This window comes from Canis lupus, chromosome 19 (genome assembly GCF_048164855.1).
Source record: "Canis lupus baileyi chromosome 19, mCanLup2.hap1, whole genome shotgun sequence".
NCBI lineage: Eukaryota > Metazoa > Chordata > Mammalia > Carnivora > Canidae > Canis > Canis lupus.
This window is the reverse complement of record NC_132856.1, coordinates 16,821,262-16,845,674: the sequence shown is the minus strand read 5'-3', so window position 1 is coordinate 16,845,674 and position 24,413 is coordinate 16,821,262. Positions and strand designations below refer to the sequence as shown.

The following is a 24,413-nucleotide window of genomic DNA, read 5'->3' as shown; positions in this document are numbered from 1 at the left end:
ATGACCTTATTCAAATCATTTAGAACAAAGAGGGTGGTGTTTTTGAGTTTGTTTAAATCCCACCAGAGGCCAGGGGTAAGGAGAAAACTGAATCAAATTAGATATGGTCAGAAGAGACATTTTTTTTTTCCTGTGATGCTCTTCCTCTTTCCTCCTCCTATATAAAAGCTATTCCTTACTGCCCCCCCATCACACACACACACACACACACACACACACACACACACACACACACACTGCCCCAGATGTGGCAGAAAGGAATAACAAGAGCAGACAGAGAGATGCTCTATGTGGAGCTTTCAGTACTGTTGCATGCGGAGTCTAACCTGATGATGAATTCTGCCCATGTCTCCAAAAAGTCAAAAGCATTTCCAGCGTTGATTTCCCTTAAGAATTATCACACTTTGTTCAGATTGGTTTAATGAGTGTAAGAGGTGACCTTGAGTCCACATAGAGAGTCTTATATTAAAAGATCTGGAAGTAAAACCTCACATATATGTGTAAGTAATTATTTTAGGGAGTATAAGGGGGGAAGGGTATTGCAGCTCTCTGCTTAGATGCTACCTGGGCAGAAGAAATTTTCTACTGCATTATAACGATGATCTGAAAATTATATGAGCACCAATAATTCATTCATGCACTGATGTAAAGCAGGGGCACTCAGTGCAGTGGTATTGAACTTGTTGCTGGCAGCATTAATTGATTCATTTGGAACATTTCCCCCCACAGAATCCCAATGACAGCTTCCCTGAGCAAGAAACTGACACACAGCCAGGGTCCCGGATATGCAGGGACACACGTGTGAAGATGTTGTCTTCAAAATAAATCATTCTTGTCTCCTGGCAAGGGCTGGTTCTCCTAAGAACACTCTCCAATCCTGGGAGCGTCAGCGAGAGGCTTGCTTTCTTGGCAGAGGTGGCAGTTGAGCTTCATGTCTTTCCTGTGGGATTGAAAAAAGGGACTGAGTTATTTTTTGTATTTTAAACTAGCCACTGTTTTTCTCAGGGAAATATAGGAGATGTGGCTCTTGGAAAACGTTCGGGAGGTGCTGATCAAGTGTAGCATTTGATCTGTGTAGCCCTATTGATGAAAAGAAAAAGAAATGCCTCTCATCATAATGTTTAACTGACATCCCCTCAACACGACCTAAATCTGTCTCTCCTGATATATAATGCCTGTCTTTCCAACTACATGCTAAACTGTGGAGCAGATACTAAGTTTTGGTCATTTTCAGTTTCCTAGTGCCTAATAGAATTCAATGTCTAGCTTGTAATAGATACAGAAGAAGGGTTAAAGAACAGAATGAAAACAAAAACATTTAAATTTGAAATTTGAAAACACTGTTAAGGGACTTTGCGTTAAACCTTAATAGAACTTTGAAAATTGCTTCAATTTGTAGTCTTTTTTTGGTAGAATGTGACAGCCTACTTTATTCTTTTCTCTTTGAAATTTTATTTTGAGTTTAAAATATCACCTTTTTCCCTGAACATGTTAAGAGTATGCATAGTATACATTGGAATATTTTCTGGAGAAGTTCTGGCTAGGCATTTGTTTTCTTATATATATACATTTTTACTGAGAATCATATGTATAATTTTAAGTGACTAGGGGCAGAAAAATAATAAATCTGAAGTCATTACATTATGTCATGATTCTGGCAGGACCACAAAAGCCTTTAAAGTGAGTAAAAACAATTCATCTTAACTAGTTATTTACCATGGAAAATTCTTGCATTACCAACATTCCCATTTTGCAGAAGTGCCTGAATTAGAGAATTCCACCACATAGGCAAGGGAGGGGGACTTAAAATCTCTCTGGAGGTTTAAGCCATCAGGAAATCGGGGGAACAATAGCAAAAACTCCTTTCATTAGCATTAATTTCAGCAACAAGGAAAGCCATGGAATTTCAAGTGGTGAAAATTTTGACCACAATACACATCACCACTTCTGCATTTGCCCACTGCCTGAATAGGAATCAAAAAAAAAAAAAAACAAAAAACAAAAAACAAAAAAAACCCCAAAGAACACAAAACTGTGTGAACAAGGCAGCTGCACGTATTTGTAGGAGTTGGTTGCTTACTACAGTAGTTTAAAAATACTTTTCCAGTTAACATCTTTTCCACATAATGGAGATGTCAGTGTAGGTTTACATGATTGTGGAAATGGTCAGAAGCTGTTTACGTAGCTGTGAACTGCTCAACAACGGACAGGAAGACTGGGGTTCAGCAAAGCCCTTGGGGCTTTTTCCCTTGAGATGCGCCCGGGCTTCTCTTGGGGTTGCTGGGAATGCATGCCAACGAATTCGACCGGGCTGGCTTTCCTCAGCCTGTCAGACTCCCTTTGCACTGGGTTCCTGAGGGGCCGGGGCACTGTTGCCAATCTCTACGGTTACCCCGAGGTTTGGGCTTGGGGATGAAGAGAGCCATTTCTGCAAGAAAACAGGAGATTCTTACTGTAGAATAATCACGGTAACGTCATCTTTCCAAAGCACATGCTTTTGAATAACAAAGCTTACGGTGCGCGCCCCCCCACCCCAGATTGATCCTTGTACATATTACATCGCGGCCGTTTCCTTTTCCACACACACACACACACACACACACACACACACTCCAGCTTGAAAGCGCACTGGACGAGCGAGTCTCCAGGTCGGTAACACTGCCTGTCTGGCCAGTGTCCTTCGCCTAAGGACAAGTAGGTAAGACCTTCCAAAAGCCCCCTCTTCCGGCTTCTCAAGTTCACTGTGGTCCGTCACTTGCACCCCTCGTACTCGGCAATTCTCAGCCTCAGAGCAGCAGCGTCTGTTTCCCTGGGGAGGGCGCCGTACAGACTCCTCAAATTCCCGGGCTACCGCAGGGCGGGAGGTTTGGGGACCGCGCGGGTCGCGCCCCACTACCCGGGTCTCAAAGGACGGGGGCACCGCGCTGTCTGTTCCCCGTCGCTGAGCCGCACGTCCTCTAAACCTCGGCGCGGGAGCCGGGCAGTCGTCGCGAGCTCCGGGTCCAGGCGCGGCGCCCTTTCCCACGGGGGCGCCAGGCGCTGGGGGCCTCCTCTCGCGGCCGGGGCCGGCCAGGTGCTGCTCCCGGGCGCGCGCCTCCTCCCGCCGCGCACTGCGCATGCTCAGCCCGGCAGCGCGCCGGCTCCCGCCCTCCCGGCGTCTCTCCTCTCCTGCACGCGCCTCCGCCTCCTCGAGGCTGAGGAACCGGCCGCCTCAACTCCGCCGCGCCGGGTTTTTGGAGCTGCCGCGAGCGCTGGGAGGGAGGGGAGCGCGGCGTCCGACCGAGCACCGGGTTCAACACCGGGATTGGTCGCAAGTAGGAAGCTTTCGCCACTCCAGCGGGACCCTCCGGCCGTGCCGGCGCCGCACCCGGAGGCTGTCGCGGGCGCCGCGCTCAGGTGCTGAGGTGAGTGAGGCGCGGGCAGGCAGGGTCCGCTCCAGCCTGGGCGCGCGCGTGCTGCCCCGGGCGCTCTGCCTCTCGGGTTTTGGGGCCGGACCACGGTGCTCCGAGGCTGCGGAGTGCAAAGGGGGCGCTGCCTGGGGCTGGACGGGGGCTGAGGGCCGTACTGCCTCGAGCCCGGCCGCCCGGCGGGGTCGGCGCAGCCGTAACTGAGCGCCCTGGACCCTGCAGGCGGCAGGGCACCGACGACGCAGCCTTCACCCCGCGGCGACCCTTCTTCCCAGTCAGGAAAGAAGTTTGTTGCCCTGCAAGGCAGCCGCCGAACAAGTAGCCCAGAGCGCGTAACGCTTCAGGAATCGTGAAAAGCAGCTGGTTCGGGCTCCTGCCCCGTCTCCGTGCGCCCTCACTCCTGGCGCCCGGGTCTGGGCGAGGTTGACCCCCCGCCCCCCCGCCCGCGGGGCGCCGGTTGCCCAGCTGTGGAGCCCGCCGTAGAGAAGGGCGAACTTGGGCGGCTGTTCGAAGGGATTTAGGACGTCAGGGAGCAGGAGCCGGTGGCGGTGGTGGAAGGAGCCCTGTGGGAACAGACACTGGTTTTGACGGTGCCGGCTGTGCCCCGGGCTCCGTGCTGAACCCCCGGGGTACGGCGGCGAGTCGCACCGTCCAGGTCCCCGCTTTCCTGACGCGTACCTGGTCTACCCAGGCTCCCTGCCCCGGGGGCTTGTTGGGGTAATAACCTCCAGCAACTTCGGTGGTGCTGGTGGTGGTGTGTGTGTGTGTGGGGGGGGGGGGGTGTAGTTTCTTTTGCATGCAAAGACCACCGCCTTGTCTCCTCCTCGGACCCAGACATCCCAGACGTCGACGGAGATGTGCGCCACGCACCCCGCAGAACCAGCCCGCACTCTCCTGATGGAAAGGAGGGCTCAAAACCTGCGTGCGGGCTTTTTTTTTTTTTTTTTTTTTTTTTGGTCTTTGTGATTCGCGTTATATATTCTATTATTTATGAAAGGTGTGGAGGTGAGGGTAAGAGGACGTAGGCTGCTCAATCTTTCTGAACCAGTCAGGGAGTCTGATGCATGAGAACATTTTGCAGCACAGCGGATTCCCAGCAAGGAGGCTGCTTAGCGCTTCGCGAAGCTAAGGAGGTTGGTTGCTGGCGGGGCGGTCTCCAGATTGGTAGCGAAAAGGTTTGCGGAGGTAGTCGTGTAGGGCAGATTAGTGTGGTTGATCACTTTGGGTGAGTGGTCTGCGTGGAGGTGGGGTGGTGGATCTTGGGGTGTGTTGGAGGTTGGTTTGCAAGGAAGAGCTCCTGGGAGGAAAGCACCTGGAACTTTTTCTAGCTTTCCTACTGAAATCAACATAGGGGCGGGGACATGTCTGTCTGAATAACCGTCTTTTAATTGCATGGGAAGCATCTGCAGTTTACTGTGATGGGAGCTGGATATTTCAGAGAATAATTCCATGTAATTGATTTGTTTGGACACTTGCAGCAATAATTTGGAATGTGCTTTCATTTTTGTATTTCAGGGTTTATGCCCTTTAGAGAGTGGGGTAGATTTCCAGCAGGCAGGTCCCTGCAGAAGCATTTAGATTATTGCGATTGGCAAGTTTGTTCTCCCTGTCTTTATCCAAGTGGGTGAAAAAGAGCATTGTGTCATAGAGACTGACACCTCGAGGTGATTTTTGTGGCATTCATGAGAAAATGTGCATTTCACTCATAACTTTATTTTTCTATCATCATCTTGATTCATTCAAGACTTATGTGAATCTCCACAATGGGTGGTGGGAGTGTTTGCTAAGAACCAGAAACAAGTTCCATGGGAATATTATTTTTGCCACATTATAAAATACTATTGATTTTTGTTTGTTTGTTTGTTTGTTTAAACCAACTTCAGCTGCTCTGGATTGATATGAAGGGATCACGGTGATAAACTTCATTATTTTTCATTGTGGACCCTGTCAGGTTAGAGGTGAGGATGGAAAAACTGATCTTTTTTAAATTAGGGGCTAAGACTCATAAGAGAAAAGACCTATTGTTTAAGCGTGCAGGTCAGAGCTATATGAAAATTTCAGCAGAGGCAGATTTTCTTTTTGGTAGCCTTTCTAAAAACAGTTTCTAGTTCCATTAACTTGGGAGACTTTGTCTCCTTCAGTCAGCTCAGCACCTCTTTCCATAGTCATTTCATATTGGTGGGACATTAACAGTGAATAGAGAGCAAACTTTTTAAATAATGTTAGCTTTTTTCTCCACCTCTCTAGTTCTTTTTCTTATTCAGAAGTAGGTCTCCTAATTATTTTTCCTCTAAGCACTAAATATTTTGTCTAGAAGTTTTCCTCTGAAAGGTACACAGGACATCTGTTACTTCAATTGATTTCTTAAAAAATAAAGGTAACCTGAATAATTGAGCTTCTCAGCAGAAAACTCCCCTTTATAGTTCCGAATTTTCTGCCATGTTTAATTTGTTGGGTTCTTCTCTGTTATATTCAAAGACAGAGACATAATATAGTTTTAATCTTGGTTTTTATTTAAAAAATTTAATCTTTTGTGAAATATGCTTTTATATTTTAACTGAATTAGTCTATTTCTTACGGTAAGCAGGAAGATGCCTGTATAAACAGATGTGGAAAGTTTTGTCGTTTTATTTTTCCATAACACAGTATCTTAAGTCTGGCGAGGGAGACCAGATTTGTTACCCAGACTTACTGATCTTTATTTTTTTATTATATAATATCAGAAGAAAATTTGGCCATACTCAATAAAATTTATTAATAAGTTATACATATATACTACTATGTTGATATACTACTTGTATTATAAAATAGGTACAGAAAAAAGGTAAAGGATTAATAAAGCAAAACTTATGAATCAGAAGTTCTAATATTTTATGCATTCCAACGAATTGCTCTGCATAGCCCTTGTGGTGTATACCCCACTTTGGAAATCACTGATGATTTGGAGAGTTTTTAACTTTCTTTTCTTACTTCTGGCTTTGCCATTCACCATCTTTGATACGGTAGCCAGTTGGAAAACTGCTAGAAATCTGTATCTCCTGGAACAGATGGGTTAAGAACACTGTTTCCTGGTCATGAACACATATGTGGACAGAATGAGGCAGAAGAGATGAATGTGATATAGGGGTCATCCTGGATCTCCCAAATTGGGTATAGAGAAGGAAAAAAATGAAATTTTAACTGAGACTGAAGTTCCAGTTAAAAAGTTAAAAAGTGAGGAAACCAGGAAGAGTGAGGAAAAGAAAGACATTTTCCATGTTGCAGTATTGTGCGGATGGTGGAAAGATAAAAAAAACCTTGCAGCAGATTAACCTGGATGTGGCCCTACCAATTATTACATTCATGATATTGGACAAGATAGTGCCATAACTTTTTTGAGTCTCAGTTTCCTTAGCTGTAAAATTGGGACATTTGTTTCAAAGAATCATAGTAGGGATTAAACATGAGAGTATAGGTATAGAGCTTATCTGTTTAATTTAAGGCAGGTTAATAGCTATAACAGATGAATCCAAAAAGTGCACTTCTTCAAACATGGAATATTCTCATTCGTGTTAAGTCCCCAACTGGATGATTCTGGAAGCATTCCTCCATGATCTCTGTCTTTCTTCTTCAGCAGGGTCACCATGCTCATCTGCATGCATCAAGGCTTTGGAAGGAAAAAGAACTTGGAGAATGTTCATTGTTCAGACCTGCAAATCATGCGTATCACTTTTGCTTTCATTCCAGTGGCCATAACTCCATTGTATGTAGGTGGATCTTACTATAATGGAGGCTGGGGAATATGTATAGTTGTCTGTCCAGGAAGGAGAAGAAACGATTAGGTGAACAGCGAGCATTTCTGACACTCGATTACTATGTGTGATATTACCTCCATGTTTAGTAAATGTTACTTACCCTTCCTTCCCCCAACCCCTGGTTTTCCTGGCAGACAAACCAGGACAGTTATAAGGAAAAATATAATAGAAGCAGTTAAAACATATATAGATAGCCCTTACTATTTTTGAGATACCTTACTAAGCACTTTGCCCTTCTTAGTTGTCTCTGTTGTATAAATAAGGAAAACTTGGTGTAGAGAAATTAAGTCATTTGCTCAACATAGCCAGTAAGTGGCAGAGCTGGGATTTGAACCAGTTCTCTGGCTCTAGAGTTGATTTTCTTAACAGCTTCATTATATTGTTTATTCTTTCCTTAGTACTTTTCTTACTGTAGCCGTTGGACCACTTTTTCTTTCTATGTAAAAAAGTCGGAGGAAAAAAAAAAAAGTCGGAGGAGAATTAAAAACTCCTAAAGAAGAAAAAAGATTACATCTAATTTAAAATATAATGATAATTAGGTATGCTATACGTTTATATTGAGTACTTACTTGGATCAGATATTTATTTATTTATTTTTTTTTTTTTTTTTTTTTTTTAAAGATTTTATTTATTTATTCATGAGAGACACAGAGAGAGAGGCAGAGACACAGGCAGAGGGAGAAGCAGGCTCCATGCACCGGGAGCCCGATGTGGGATTCGATCCCGGGTCTCCAGGATCGCGCCCTGGGCCAAAGGCAGGCGCCAAACCGCTGCGCCACCCAGGGATCCCTGGATCAGATATTTAAAGTAAGACTCTCCACTACAATGGTTTTTCACTTCTGATAAACAGATGATCAGAATCTGTGCCCTCAATTATAACCTTTCTCTTTAGCTTTTATTGTGGGAATCCCTGGCTATCATTTTTGTGCTGCAGTAAATAAAGAGAAATTCCTGTTCATTTCTTTGCCTAAGCAAATATTCTTTCTGGTAAATTCAGAGCTAAAATATCCTCCTCAGATTTTTCTTTGATGAAAAGCATTGTACTTCATCAACATCCCCAGCTCCCAAGAAAGAAAACTCTTTTCTTGTCCTTTCAGCTTTGCAAAACTTTTTTGAGTATTTACCACATGACTAAAGGGACTTCAACCAATATCGAGCATCCTGTAAAAGAAAATGATCCCTCTTGGTCTCATCCTGTTATCTTGTCCCACTTATATTAGAAAATCTGCCTTGTCTCACCTTTCCTGTGTATTTGTCCTTTACAAAAATACCTCTTACAGTTTTTATTTCAAATAGCCTGGTAGAAAAGTGAGATGGTTAATAGTGAGAGTGTACTTTTTTGCTAAGACAATTCATTTTGCAGTATTATAAGTCATTTTTTTCTTGTTCGGTGTGTATTTGTGGCATCTCCCCAAATAATTAATGACACATGTGTTCTCAATATGTAGTTGGCAGATATACTTGTATGCTTATCAGTCACCTCTTTCTCAAAAGACCCTGTTTCATTTCCTCCTAACTTCCCTGAACCTTTTGTTTTAAGAAATACCCTGTATTTTCCCCCTAAATTTACCTTGTTTCCAAATTTTGTCATACCCATGCCATTTATATGGGTGTCTGTGTGTGTTAAGTCCCTTTTTATGATTTAATGAACTAGGAGGATAGAGAGGTTTACATTTGCTTACTATTATATTTTTAGACTCCTAGTGAGCAGAGTCCCACAGGGTCTAATGAAAAGCTAACTCTGGCTGCTGTAACAGGTAAACTCTAAATTTGCAGTGACTTAAAATGCTTTCTCCTTGCTCATGTGGGGTAGTTCAGTAGTCACAGCATAATTCTGATTGAAGGCTTCCATGGGGTCACTTCAGGAATCTGGTTTCTTACCCTCTCCTGGCTTTATCATCTCTAAGTCCCGAGTACTCCTTGTTCAGACAAGGTGTATGGGGTATGAGGAGAGAACTGTACTGACAGGTTTCACAGGAGGATTTTATAGGCTCCTACTGGGGGTAATTATCATGGCTTCTACCCACATTCCATTGGGCAGAACTCCTTTACTTGGCCAGTCCTTTCTGCAAGGGAAGCTAAGAAATGGAGTCACACTGAGTGCGCAGAAAACAGGTATGGTGAATAACTAGCAGATTTCCCAATAAGTGGGAAGCTACAGATTTCTACTAAATGAACGTGAGATTGCCAGCCAATTCTCTATTTTCCTTTTTCTAGGTATAGAGCAAGGAGTATGTGTGTATGTAGTGTGTGTGTGTGTGTGTGTGTGTGTGTGTGTGTGTGTAGGTTATTTGCCTGGTAAATGGCTATTCCCTTTCTTCCTTTTAATTTTGGCCTTTGTTACTATGTCATTCTAGTGTTGGTTTTAAGACTTTATTTATTTATTTTTTAGATTTTATTTATTTTTCCTTTGGTGAGGGTGTGGGAAAGAGCAGAGGAAGAGTGAGAGAATCTCCAGTGTACTCTACCCTAAGTGCAGATCCCAAAGTGGGACTTGATCTCACTACCCCTAGATCGTGACCTGAATGGATACCAAGAGTTGGATGCCTAACCAAGTGAATCACTCAGGTGCCTCTCAAGACTTTTAAGAGCACTTTCAGATTTACATCAAAACTTAGAGGGCAGTACAGAGATTCCTCATATACTCCTGCTCCTAGACATCATCAACACCACTCACCAGAATGGTACATATTTTACCCAGGATGAACCTACGTTGGCACATTATAATCACCCTAAATTCATAGTTTATCTTAGTATAAACAACCATTGGTGTTATACTTCTATGGGTTTGGACAAATACATGTTTAATGACATATATCCATCATTATAGTATCATGGAGAGTATTTTCACTGCCCTAACAATTCTCCATAATCTGCCTCTTCATATTTCTCTGTCTCTCATTTCTTTCTAGTGCTTAGGAATATTCCATCATCTGGTACTATCCCATTCTTAGTGCCTTGTGGTCTGAGTGAAACTCTATATCCTACTTACGGATTAAAACATGCTCTTCTACTTAAGAAAGAGCACTGACTCTTACTGTCCACAGTAATTGTTTCCAGAAAGGGCATGAGGCACCGTGAGAATGACTAGAGAAGTGAGATCTTTTGCTGCTTGTTGCAAGTCAGACTCCCAGTCAGGAATCCCCCTACCAAGGCACATATCTTCATCACTAAATCATAACATGAAGCTCTCATTTCTTGAAAGCCTATCTCTCTAGAGATGTGAAGAGAAGTGGAAGTGAAAACCACATCCTCATGCTTAACTTCCTTTTATTTTGTCGCTCCTCGATGATGTTTTCCTTTCCATTTGCACTTCCCAGTTGTGTTCCCCTTTCCAGATCTGTGGTGTAGGTGCCCACCCTGGAAACTGGCAAGTGATTTTTTTGCATACCTTTGTTTACGTTGCCTTTTTGTTTGGTCTACTCTTGCCATCTTTCTCCACCATGTTTATTATAGTTTGTGTAATGTTCAACTCAATTGCCACTCTGTTAAGCCTCTTTCAGTATTACTAAGGCATAGTGGTTGCCTTTTCTGTAGGGACTCCCTATTTTCTTTTTTTCCCATGCCACTGATAGAACATCTGTCATGAAGGTGATCAACCCTTCTAGTTTTCCCAGGACTGAGGGTTTCCTAGGATGTTGGACATTGATTGTTAAAACCATAAAGTCCTGGGTAGATTGGGACATTCATTGCCCTTACCTACTACATTGTAATGTTATTTTGTATGTCACATAGTACCATGAAAGTTCCTTGAGACAGCAGATAAGGGCTTGAAATTTGGAGTCAGACAGATTTGCTCACCAGTCCTAGATCCATTTTGCACTATCTGTGTAATTGTGTCACAGCAAGCTACCTACCTTTTCTAGGTTTCAGTTTCATTAGCTGTATAGTGGGATGATATGCATTTTGTAGGGTTGTTCAGATAATTAAAAGATATAATAAACTAAATCACTTAATTTATGGATTATTATGGATTGATAAATCTTAATTTATGATGGATAAATCTTAAAAATTGGATAGTACCTAAAGGCATAGGAGTTTTATGAAGATTATTTGGAGTACTGCTTGCAAAATACTTATTAGTTCAGTGCCTAAATTCTAGTAAGCTTCCAATAAACAGATTTTAATTGATTAATGATATTCATATTTGGATATCTCTTGCCTAAAACATGGTAGACAGCAAAGATACAATTAAACTGAGGAAATACATGTTCATAGAGCATTAATGATATTACCAGGAGTTGGTGATAAGTAGAGTAAACAAGTCAGTGAGAGTAATTAGGAAATATTTGAGAAAGATTTTTGGGGTTTGAAACTTAGAAGAGCAGGAATTGGCTGTGAGATCAGTTCCTTTTTAGATAAGTTTTTATTTTTTCTGGCTTATTTAAAGCCAGAGTCAGCAGTTTTCATGGTTTGGAAAGAGAAAATATTTTCCATGTTTGGACAGGGTCAATTTCAGCTTATAACACTTAAAATATGCATTTATCACTATTAATTAAATAAAAGTGGTGCATTTCTGGGAAGAAAGTTTGGTTCATGAGAAAATGTGGGTTAGGATAGCAGAAGTACTACTAATTCCATAATGATCTTGAGGTTTAAAAAAAAATGCATACAGAAGTCTTTTTTGTTTATACCATAGTAAAATATACTGTCCACCTTTGAGCTGAACTTTTGGCTGTAAAAATTTGTACCTTGTACAACTGTCCTAATAGAAACCTTGATAATTTATGTTGCCTATGCCTTTTAAGTTTGTCATGGAAATTTCCAGTGAGGACAGGTGTTACGAGTGTGCTTATGCTGAGATAGGTCCAGTTTGGAGGAGAAGAAAAATGAAAAAAATAATGATGTGACTCAAATCCTCAAATATGTTTTATGAGGCTTGATTCTAGGCACACTGCCATCATTTTGAGTTGTACAAATTTGTATTATAATCTGTATTATGATTGCTCTTCAATTATGAAATATAAATATGAATATTTTTTGCCTTTAGTGACTCATTTGATTAGCTGTTAGCTAGCTATTGATTCTAGACTTCTCACAGATTAGCAAATTAATTACAAGTCCAAGGACTACTTTTACTGCATTTAATTAGGTGAATGACAGCCTTAAAAAGAAAATGTTTACCTAGGTCACATTTATTTTTTATTTTTTAAAAGATTTATGTATTTGAGAGAGAGAGTAAGAAACAGAGAGTATGGGGATAGGGGTAGAGGGAAAGGAAAAGAGAATCTCAAGCAGATGTCCTCCTGAGTGCAGAGCCCAAAGTGGGGCTCCATCTCGCATCCCCAAGATCATGCATGACCTGAGCCGAAATCAAGAGTTGGCCTCTTAACTGACTGAGCCACCTAGGCACCCAGGTCACATTTTGAATGCATAGTAAAAATTATAATACAAATATGGTTATCTAGAATTCTCAGAACTAAGTAATTATAAATAGAAGTTTGTCTTTAACAATATTATTAAATGGGAATCTGTAAAAATATTACTTTATCCCTTAAACAGGAGGCGGAATATGATTTACTTCCTGATAGCACAGGAGCACCATGATGAATATAGGCTAAAAGTTTAGACAAGAGCCTAGGCCTTTGATTCAGACAGACCTAGATTTGTTCTGCACTTACCAGCTCTATGATCTTGAACATGTTCTTAAACCCTTCCCAAGGCAGTTTTTAAAATCTGTGAAGTTGAATATGCCTCCCTTATAGAGATGCTATGAACGTTAATTGGTAATTATTTAAGATGAGTACAGTGTTCATAGCACATTCTAAGCTCTAAAAAATTAGCCTTATACTATGATCTTTGCAATTTACACAGAACATAGTACACATGGATGCTTTATATGTTTGTTGAAATACTTAATGATAACACTGGACTGTGTAACAGGATCTCATCAAGTGCAGCTGTGATGTGGGTACCTACCTTGAATGACCTTTGTCTGCTTTCTAATGCCTTTTAGTGATCATATTTGATTCCTTGCTTTAGTGAACTAGCCATTTCTATTTGCTGTTTCTTACTGTTTGTGAACTAGAATAAAGTTATATACAAACCATTCAAAGTATATATTTAACAGTTTGAGTAGATTCTTAAAGAGGCTCTGAAGTTTTTCTCCTTCCCTCCCCCACCCCCGCCCCACCTCCCAGGCCCTCTCTACCCCAACAGACTTTTTTTTTTTTTTTTTTGGTGAGAGAATAGTATGGGTATTTCACATCTTCTCTGTTCTTAGTTTCACCTTTTCCTACATTCTTGACTGAGGAACTGGGAGGTAAGTGTAATAGAAAATTACCTGCTTTGATAACGTTGTCACATGTGTTGGTGATACGCCTTTCAGCAAAATCACATTTGTGAAGATTCCTGTGTTACAGTTGTGGAATGTTGACTGTCTTACTTGCAGTACAGTAAATTTCGTCTGTACTCTGAGCACATTGTCTTTACTGTATGAAGACATTCTATTTTCTTTAGCACATTTCCAGGTTTCATTCACCAGTTAGTAGGTTCTTGCTTTAAAATTCCTAGTGTTTCCTTTCCATTTTCTTTTTTTGAACCTAATGGTCAGAATTTGAGCCACTGTGACAGTTTTGGATATTTTCAAGGTGGTGGTAACGTCTGTATATGCACTATGTAACATAGAGTTATCATGAATTCATAGTTCCAATAACTCTACTCACCTTTATTAATAGCAGTTTATCAGCATATTGTAGTTTATATTCTGTGCTTTAATAAGTAGTTTTTAAAATGTTACTGTTATTTAGAGCAGCAGTCGTCTGTTCTTCTTAATTAATAAATTTTGACAAATTTTAGTAGTTTTCCTATAATGTAACTCCTTAAATCAGTATTCTAAAGTTAACTCTTTTTCTTCAAGATTTTACTTTTAAGTGATCCCTACACCTACTGTCGGCTTGAAATTAAAACCCCGAAATCAAGAGTTGCATGCTCCACTGACTGAGCCAGCCAGTTGCCCCATTAAGATTTAACTCTTAAGAAAAGGAACATAATATAATGCACATCCCAAAATGACGAATTCTATGTTTTAGGTTAGGGTTCCATCTCTGCAGATGGAAAACACTATTTTATATGTTCTAAAAGAGAGCCTGCAGGCATACTTGGTGATTCAGAATGATTTGATGACTCAAATTCTGGTTCCACCACTAGTAATATTAGTGTAAGTTATATAACCTCTCTCAGCTTTGTTTTCCCTACCTGTATAATGGAGAAAATTTTGCAGGGTTGTGAAGACTAAAATGAATTAATCATATATACACATAGCCTAGTGCCAGGCACATAATTAGACCATCCCTTAAAATGCCAGGCTTATTATTATGATCCTATTTTTTTAAGATTTTATTTTTTTATTCATGAGAGACAAGGAGAGAGAGGCAGTGACATAGGCAGAGGGGGAAGCAGCCTCCCCCGTGGGGAGCCCGACACGGGACTCCCAGGACCCCAGGATCACTACCTGAGCTGAAGGCAGATGTTCAACCATTGAGCCACCCAGGCGCCCCATGATCCTATTCTTTTCACACATTTATTCAGTATGATACCTATGTTGATGAAACGTGAAAGTTATAATTTACGAACTTGAAATGTCATTCTTTTAAAATAGTCAATAAAATGATTTATATTTATGTGTGTTTATCCATGGGTAGATATTATGATCTCTCTTGGCTGTGTAGAAACAAAAGAAGGCAACATTTCCATAGTGTGTTGTTTTATGGTTGACTATTATAGAGAACCACCATATCAGAACTGAAATGTGATTAGCACTATTTGAAATTTCATTTTGGAGAAATGGTTTTGGCTATGGTTAAGAGTCTTGTTTATTAAAAAAGAATGAGGGATCCCTGGGTGGTGCAGCGGTTTGGCGCCTGCCTTTGGCCCAGGGCGCGATCCTGGAGACCCGGGATCGAGTCCCACGTCGGGCTCCCGGTGCATGGAGCCTGCTTCTCCCTCTGCCTGTGTCTCTGTCTCTCTCTCTCTCTGCGTGCCTATCATTAAAAAAAAAAAAAAAATTAAAAAAGAATGAATTACCGAATAGGCTCTCATCTGTATTCTTTTTACTTCAGCTATAGCCTATCTTGCTATGTTGCAAAAGGAAATGCTGACATGTGACAGAGTAGAAATATAAAAAATGTTTCAAGTTGCTTTCAGTCAGATATGATTGAAATTTTTCAAAAGATTTATACATCTCTTTATTTATAATAGTGACATTACTGAGAAATGAATTTCTGTTTCTTCTAGAGAATAGCAGCTTCTTTATGGGTGCTTTGTATTTTAAAACTTAGCAAATGTAACATAATGCTGGTGTATTATTAATATGCCTACAATAAAGGAGTTTTACATATTTGAAAAGAAACAAGTTGTTCATATTTTACTTCCTGTTAATATAACATTTAAAGAAGGAAACATTGTTAGTAAGTTTGTTTTGAATATTTCTCTGCTTTCTCCTTGTATTTATGTTTACTCAGTGGTTTATGGAACTCAAATAATACTTTTATATTGTTTTGTTGATAATTAATCATTTAACCTCATTACTTAGATTTCTTAATTACTTTTATGTTCCTATTTTTCTAACACACACAAATAAGAACTTATCTACTGGATTCCATTGTGATTTACATTTCCCTCTGCTATCTACTAAACTAATTCACATCAGAATCTTAATTCCTTGACAGATTTCTATCCATTACTTATAGCCTGTAGAATCTAAGTTGTGGCTCTGTTATGGAAATTATACTGACTGCAGGCTTCTGATCATTACTGTCCTAGTATTATCTGTCATTAAGTTATTCCCAGAATGCACTATGTACTACAATTTTTAAGTGATTCTTCAGAGTACCGGACCAAGTATTTGTGAAAGTCCTAAAGGATACACTTTGAATGGAAAGGATGGTAGAAATCTTGCCATTTCTGCCTTTTTAGGCTTTTAGATCTTAGAAAGAACTACAGAAACATATTTTCATTGATAGATTACACCATCTTCAATTACTAGAATTACCTGGCTCAGTAAGTTAAGAGAGTGTAAGGAACTGTTTTCTTTTCTTTTCTTTTCTTTTTCTTTTTTTTAAGATTTTATTTATTCATGAGAGAGAGGCAGAGACACAGGCAGAGGGAGAAACAGGCTCCATGTAGGGAGCCTGATGTGGGATTTGATCCCGGGACTCCAGGATTATGCCCTGGGCCGAAGGCAGGCGCTAAACTGCTGAGCAACCCAGGGATCCCAAAGATTTTATTTATTTATTCATGAGAGACACAGAGAGAGAGAGAGAGAGGCAGAGACACAGGCAGAGGGAGAAGCAGGATCCATGCAGGGAGCCCGATGTGGGACTCCATCCCTGGTCTCCAGGATCACGCCTTGGGCTGAAGGCGGTGCTAAACCTCTAAGCCACCTGGGCTGCCCCAAGAACTGTTTTCTTTATATCAGAAAATAATACAGTGAATTGTCTATCAATTATTTGAGTTTGCTATTGATCCTTGATGTCATGTACTCTATTTCTCATTGACTAGGAAGGAACATCCATTCTAGCAGGGCCTATGTATACAGTATAAATATACAGTCTATAATTCAGGACAGAATATCATTCAGAGAAGGAAGTTTGCCCAAGACCTTGATACCATTGGCATTTCCTGGGAATTTGTGAGAAATACAAAACTTAGGCTGCCATTCTGACCTACTGTATCAGGATCTTCATTTGTATTCACATTAAAGATTGATAGGCATTGACTTATATTCTTAACTAACTGAACCAACTGGTTATCTGCTACTAGGCCCAAGTGTCAAGTATATACTCAACATGCTTAATTATATATTAAGGACCTGATACTATAGGATTAATGATAGGTACAATAATGTTTGCCCAAACGAGAGTCAGAATGTAATATGGTGGATATGACACACACACACACACACAACAAACACATTTTTAGAAATTCTGGTAGAATATGGTCAATGTGAATGGGATAGACAGTGCTTTAGAAATCATTGTAGGGAAGCTCTTGCATTTCTTGGGAATATGTTCTGATCATGTTATTTTTGAAGTCCTTAGTGATGGAGTATTTCAAGCCATTCTTGCCTGTGCTGGGATTAGGAACTTCAAGTACAATATCTACCATTTTACCTATCAGTGTAATTGATCAGCCTTTGGTGAATTTCTGCATATCCAGTTTTAAGGATAAACTTCTTTGTGTGTGTGTGTGTGTGTGTGTGTGTGTGTTAAAAGACATGTTATATAAGCTTTTAAGAAGCTTTTATTTAGTATGAAAATTCAAATTACAATGTAAAATGGGATATTATGGTGTCTCCATCTCCAGTTGCATGGAGATTATGGGGAAGAATTGATAATTGAGATGAAGTGGAAAGATGGACAGTATTTGCATACTGAGTTTGGAAAGAGCACTTAAAGAGGATATAGTGTGCACAGTGTTATGGCTCATGAGAGAAAATAGTATATTCAGAGAATGACAAAGAGCTGGGTATCAGTGGGATGTGGGCATGTGGCAGCAGAGTCTTTTCATTATACAATTTCATAGACTAGAATAAGAATGATGCCCTAGGATCTGGCAGAGAACAAGTACATTACTTATGATTGTGATTTGTTTATCACAGAATTGTATGAAGTAGCATCTGTAGCATGTGAGGCAACTTGGGGATTAAGAGAAAATTGGGCCATATCCTTTAGACCATAGAAAGCCATTGTAAGATTTTAAAGGGCCAGGATGGTATCAGATTGTCAAATTTTAAAGATCTATCTGAATTCAATGTGAGATCTGAATGATGTGTTTGGGGTGGGATGCAGAATGGTATCCATAACTTGTACTATGCTTTTAGATGTATCCTTGACCTATGATTAGTTCTTATTTTCTATTCTGGTTCATGTTAATTATGTAGGATAACAGTAAACTGGGTAGAACACCGCATTTTCATTTTATTTGTATGAAATATTTATACTTGTTTAATGCATTTCATATTTAAATTCAGTATGCATAGGGATTAATAAGTGATTTGGGGCTTAAATTAAAAAACTCAGAAAATGAGCAAACAACAAAGGTTCTTATGCATATGATGAAAAAAATGCATCTCACAAAGTAATTAAGGTGATTTTTATATTGCTGTATGAAAATAATTGTCTCATGGCTATAGGTTACCAAATGGACAATTCAATTAAGTATAAGACATTCCTTTTTTTTAGTTTAAGTATATTTTATTTGAAATGTCAGAGGTTTACATGGCAAGGTGTCCAGTGCCCACCTATCTACCATATTTTCTAGCTTCATTTCATCTCTCTCCTGTGACTGAAGTACCTTCCTTTGCTAATAGCATATGCTGTCCTAAGATGTTGTTGAAGAGAAATTAATGCTGTTTTTTTTTAAATTAATGCTGTTTAACAACATTTTAAATAATAACTATTGAGAGTGTAGTGGACATTTTTTTTCTTTTAATTCACAGGAAGGAGTCAGTTCACTTTCTCAACAGCAAAATTGCTTCCACTATTCAAGGTTTTTTCGGTTGATAAATCTGCCCACTCCCAACTAGGAAGTGGGTGAGGAAGTTTTTCTGGTGACTTTCTCAGCCAGGCCCCTCCTTCTGCCTCAGTATACCAATGTGCAACATGTAACCTGCACCTCTGGACTTTTGGATTATTAGACTCTCTTCTTATGTGGAATCTTGAGCTCAATCATGCAGGATGAAGATATAGGAAGGTTTATTTATTTATTTTTAGTTTGTTATTGTTCTGGCTAGACTGTCCAGTGGTATCTGCTACTGGGGATTATTGGAACTGCTAGGTTCCCTCTTTCTCACATCTGTCCCATGATCTGTACAGATTCTTTTTTATAGAGTCCCTTTTTTCTTTCTTAGGTTTCAGTGTTGGTTATTCTTGCTTGCTACCAAAAAAATGTAAAGAGGTTCTCCCAGTTATGTGCACATGTTTAGAGATGCTTCTTATTTGCCACCCACCTTATAATGTTATCCCTTTATGGGAACTTGTGCAGTACAGACACATGGGTTACCTTTCTAAGGTGCGTCACTTAATAGTTTTGGGCCTCTCCAGGAATTAGAAAAGTCATCCCCTTGAATAGCCTATGACATATTCCTCAGTTTATAGTAAGGACTCTTATCCCAGGGTTCTGCAGAATAGGGGAAAGATGGCTGGAAATTTGGCATGTAAATATCTCTGCCTTCCTCTTTTTAGATTTGATTTAGATTTCAGTGGCATTATTCAAAAGGAATTCTAACATCTCATGCAGCCACAGCCCCACCTTGCTGCTTCATAAGCCTGTGTCTTCTCTGAATAGTTCACATAAGCCAGTACCTTCTGATGTTTCATAAGATCAGTAGCTGAAAGTTCTCACCTTGGTCTAGCTGATACTTAATATCTTTTCTGCAAATGTGTTTCTAGAGGCTCTGTTATAGTAATGAGCTAAAGCTTATTAGCATTTTGGGCAGAGCCTGCAAACTTGTTAACTGTGGATCTGGAAGTCTTTGTATTTGTGCCCTTAGATTTCATCTTCCTCCAGGGTGCCCTTATAGTAGCCTGAACATAAATGTGTCTGAGTTTAACCTGAGTTGAACAGTCTGGCATTGTTCACATATAGTCATTCACCACTAAACTCTTACTGACTTTCTTTTAGAAGGAAGGCATTGCAGAAGGCCTACTGTTCAATATAAAAAACATTCCCTGTCCTTAACTTGGAAGTAGAAGAGGGGGCCATATTTATGGGACTGCATATAAACTTTCTGGGCTAAGTGCTACAAAATATGATCCTGAGAAAAACCTTAGCACTTTGGAAGAAAATAAAGATTTGCAGCCCCACTCTAGAGGTATTGAATCAGAGACTCTGGGGATGAGAGTTAGGAAGCTATATTTTGAATACACTCCCCATGTGATTCTGATGTTCAGCCAGGTTTGGGAACTAGAGCATGTTCTGCAGAACACTAATTCTTTGAGATATAAATAGATTACCTTTAAAAATTTTTCTTAGGAGAATGAGCTTAAGAATTTCTGGATTTTTAAACAATTTTTTTTAACATTAGTACATCTCAGACTCTTTACGTGCTTTGTGAAATACATGTTTCTGAAATTTATTTGAGTAATGTTGTAGACTATTTGGACTCCTTTAACACAGGACCATAGACTGAGTCCCTTATAAACAACAGAATTTACATTCTTTACAGTTCTGAAGACTAGGAAATTCAGGATTAAATTGCTGGCATATTCAGTGTATGGTGACAACCCACTTTCTGGTTCTTGAACAACCATCACTATAATCTCTGGGGTCTTTTTTTTTTTTTTTTTTTTAACCTTTAAAGGCACTAATCTCATTCATGAAAGCTCTGCCTTCATGGCTAAACACCTCCCGGAGGCCCAACTTCCATTTATCATCACATGGTGGCTAAGGTTTCAATGTTTGAATTTTGGCAGACATTCAATCTATGGGAACTAAGAAACAGTCCCTGCCTCTTAAACATTGGAATCCTGGCTAAGGAAGAGATTTTTATGTTTGATGATCAGTATATGGTTAAAAGACATCAGCATGTACACATTGCTTTCAGAATTATATTTTAGTGCAGAGATGATAAATCTTTATAAATTATAGGGGTTTGGGAAGGTTTTTCAAATGTTGAGAACCCTTTCTAAATAGGAAGATTTTCAGACACACTGGCATTTGCATGTAAGCAGAATTTTTGTAGTTATAGTAAATGGGTAATTTTTGTATATAAATTATATGTTATATTAATTATTCTGAATTTATTTGAATGCTCAAAATTCACTGTATAAACATATTTTTCATAAAGGTAGGCTTCCAAGTATTGCTAAGCTTCTAGAAAATAGTAAAGTTTGATAGAGTTTTGTTATTCTGGCCATAAACTTAAACAAAGGGAAAAGAATGATTTTGACTATTGGCAATAAAACTTAGTGGATTTATGTATGCATTCAAATGAATGCTTATTAGTCACTCAGAAAATGATGTTTCATTTTAAAAGTACATGCCTTTATATCTTATGATGACATTTATAAAAAGTTTTCAGTTGTATGTCTTTCATTTTGCCAGAGAAGATAAATTGAGTAAATGTAAGTGACAATGTGGGGTCTTCTTAATAAAGTATAATGGCTAATCTTGTGTGTCAACTTTGCTGGACCACAGTACACATATTTGGTCAAATACATCTGGATGATACTGTGAGGGTTTCTTTTTTTTTCTTTTTTAAGGTGAGATTAACATTTAAATCGGGAGATTTTGAATAAAGCAGATCCATAATATGGGTGGGCCTTATGCATTCAGTTGAAGACCTTAAGAATAACATTGACCCCCCCCCCCCACCGCAAGAAGAGACAGTTCTTCCAGAAGATTGCTTTTGAACTCAAGATGCAACCAACTCTTCCTGTGTCTCCTGCCTATAGGTCTCATGCCTAGTCTACAGATTTTGTATTTGACAGCTTCCAAAATCATATAAGCCAATTTCTTAAATATATTTCTCTCTGTCTCTTTCTCTCTTTCCCACACACACACACACACACACATGCACACACTCCATTAGTCTGTTCCTCTGGAAAATCCTTACTGCTACACCAAGATTATCTCTGTTTCAAGGAGGTTCTCCCATGGTTTTTCAAAGGATTTTACTTGGATGTCCTTGTCCCTAGTGTTGACATCATATTTTTTGCAGAAGGAAGAGCAGTAGATGGCACCTAATTCTACTATCTTCAACACTGATATTTTCCCATGAATTGGGTGATTTCATAAATGCCATTTAGAATCAATGGGAGCATAGAATAGAATTTATTACTTCATACAAATTTATGGTATTACAGGTTTTTAGATGTGGCTTTGGTCTTGTCAAATAGGATAATTTAGAAAAATGTGAGTGGACTATCCTTTTAGACTTCACTTCATTCATCTATGGAACCTATAATAATGAGTAGTGCTAGGGCTACATTAGATCCCGTAGGTAGAAAAAAAATGCCAGAAATGGACCCTGCCTTCATGGAGCTTAGAGTCTGATAGGGGAAATGGGAAAAAAAAAAAAAAAGGTTAATACTTAAAGTAAAAATATTTTTTTAACTGAAATACGTGTTCTGTAGGAGATGAAGGTGCTAAGATGGAGTATAATATAGGCAGAATCTTATAAAGTGTAGTGAATTAAAGGTTTCGTGGTGAATGTGAATTTTGAGACTGAAAGTTGAAAACATGCTAGTCCTACAAACCACCAGAGATGAAAGTTCCAAGTGAAGAAAATAGCATGTAAAGAGACAGGAGGGAAGGAAGAGGTTGATTCATAACTTATTATGTATAAATGACAAAGTTGTCATTGGTTAAGAAAGCCTTAGACTGAGCTAAGTGAAAGGATGTTTGGAGGGAAGGCTGTGATCAGAATGATGTAGGAAAATGTAACACTGGGAAAATGAAGTTAGTTTAGGTGGACACAAGTTTGAGAGTCTTATAGAAACCTTAATTTCATACTTTACTAGTTTTTAAATGTGTTTAGCTTTCCTATTATTTAAATCATAAATAATTAAATAAAAAATTCTGGTGCTGATGAAGAAGTAGGGTCTGGTACCTTGATTGATTTTTACCAGCTATTAATGTTGTTTAATTTCCCTGGATAATGTCTGAACTTTCCATTTCAGTTTGCCTTTATAACCCTTTGTGTTTTTAAATTATTTTTCCATAAAGGTTATGTGTCTGTGAGTGTGCATTTTAATAGTATGAAAGGGTATCTGGTCAAAACTAAACTTTCTTTCTATCATCTTCTGATAGTTCTTTCTCTAGAGTAAATGTTACTATTATCTCTTTATCTTTCCAGGGGTGTTTACTCTAGATGAACATGTGTATGTTATTTCTTTAATTAAAAGAAAAATCTGAACATCTATTGTAAAGATGATGACATGGAATACCTTTCTTCACTTAAAGATGAATCTTAGATATCAGTCCCCATAGTCTATATATAACCATCTCTTGCTTGCCAATGACTACTTGGAATATATATTCCCTTGTCCAAGAGCATAATACTAGAACCCTGCTCATCATGATTTTGTTCTTTACAGGCTTTTGTTACTATAAACATTAGTTTTGTAGACATATGTGAATATATCTGTAGAATAAATTCTGGAAAGAGGAGTTGGAATTTCTCAGTCCAAAAGTAGTGCGTTTTGCATTTTTGACATTTATAGTTATTTCTAGATTGCCCTCCAAAGAAATGGTCAGAATTTACATTCTCTATACAATGTCTTCATAACTTTTGAATTGATCTACTAGCCCTCTAGTGATTAGCAAAAGTTCATTTCATAATCTGTCAACATTAGTGATTTTCACAAAGCGTTACAAGTGATCACATGCCCAAGTGATGCAGCTTATATTAGGCATTCTTGTACGAGGTCATCGTTGACTGTTGTAACATAGTTATACCTGCTTTCATGAGTGTTTCCCCCTTTATTTTGCATTATTGCACTTGTCCATTCAGAATCACATAGATTTATTCATCTTTATGTATTAAAGAGGTCCATGCTGACCAATATCCAGGCAGTTTTAAGTGGTGCTTTTTCTAAAGCATACCTTTCTTTGGTTGATCCAACTACTATGTTATCACTGCTTAGAGGAATGTTCAGATATGTTGTCTTATACTAAATCCATCAGTGTTATGTCCCTTCCCACCACCCACAACCTGTTTTTGAAATGACATCTCACAAGATTTATTGAGATGCTGTAATTTTCTAGCACTACAATGACTGTAATTAGTTGTTGACATATGATGATTTATTATTGGAGGTTTCCTTAGAAATTTACTTTGTGTTTTGGGGCTACGGGATGAGTGTTAGAGTTTCAGATTTACAGCTCTTGTCCTGCATCACTTAACACATCAAAACTACATTTGGGATCACCAAGCAACCTGACATCATCCTGACTGTCCCCAAGTAAAGCTGAAATGAATAGCAATTAGGAGTACCGAAGAAGGTACATGGCCAGATTAATTCTTCTTGATTAGGCCCTGGTGAATTTTTAAATATATAAACAGATGAAAAGACTTTAAGTTGTGGACTAGTCAAAGCCAGGAGTACTTATAACAATTCTACAAAGACAAGCCAAAAGATAAAACTCTAGACTATCAAAGCATGAAGAGCAAGAGGAATCTCCCTGTGGCAAACCTTGCACATAGAATGAAGATTAGAGGGAAGTCACTTTCAATAGGCAACATATTCTGCCTAAGAGTGTGCCAGAA

General features: G+C 39.1%; 1 protein-coding gene across 6 annotated transcripts in view; it reads left to right on the top strand.

Moving 5' to 3' along the window:
- Window positions 1-2,618: 2,618 nt before the first annotated feature.
- Window positions 2,619-24,413, top strand: part of CNTN4 (contactin 4) — a 917,305-nt gene continuing 895,510 nt past the window's right edge. For 5 of the 6 annotated variants that reach the window (XM_072785326.1, XM_072785332.1, XM_072785331.1 and 2 more), the window contains exon 1: window positions 3,168-3,404. The gene's annotated coding sequence lies outside the window, so the exon portion shown is untranslated. Of the gene's footprint in view, window positions 2,699-3,167; window positions 3,405-24,413 lie in introns of those variants that run through there. The other variant, XM_072785322.1, reaches the window with a different exon arrangement.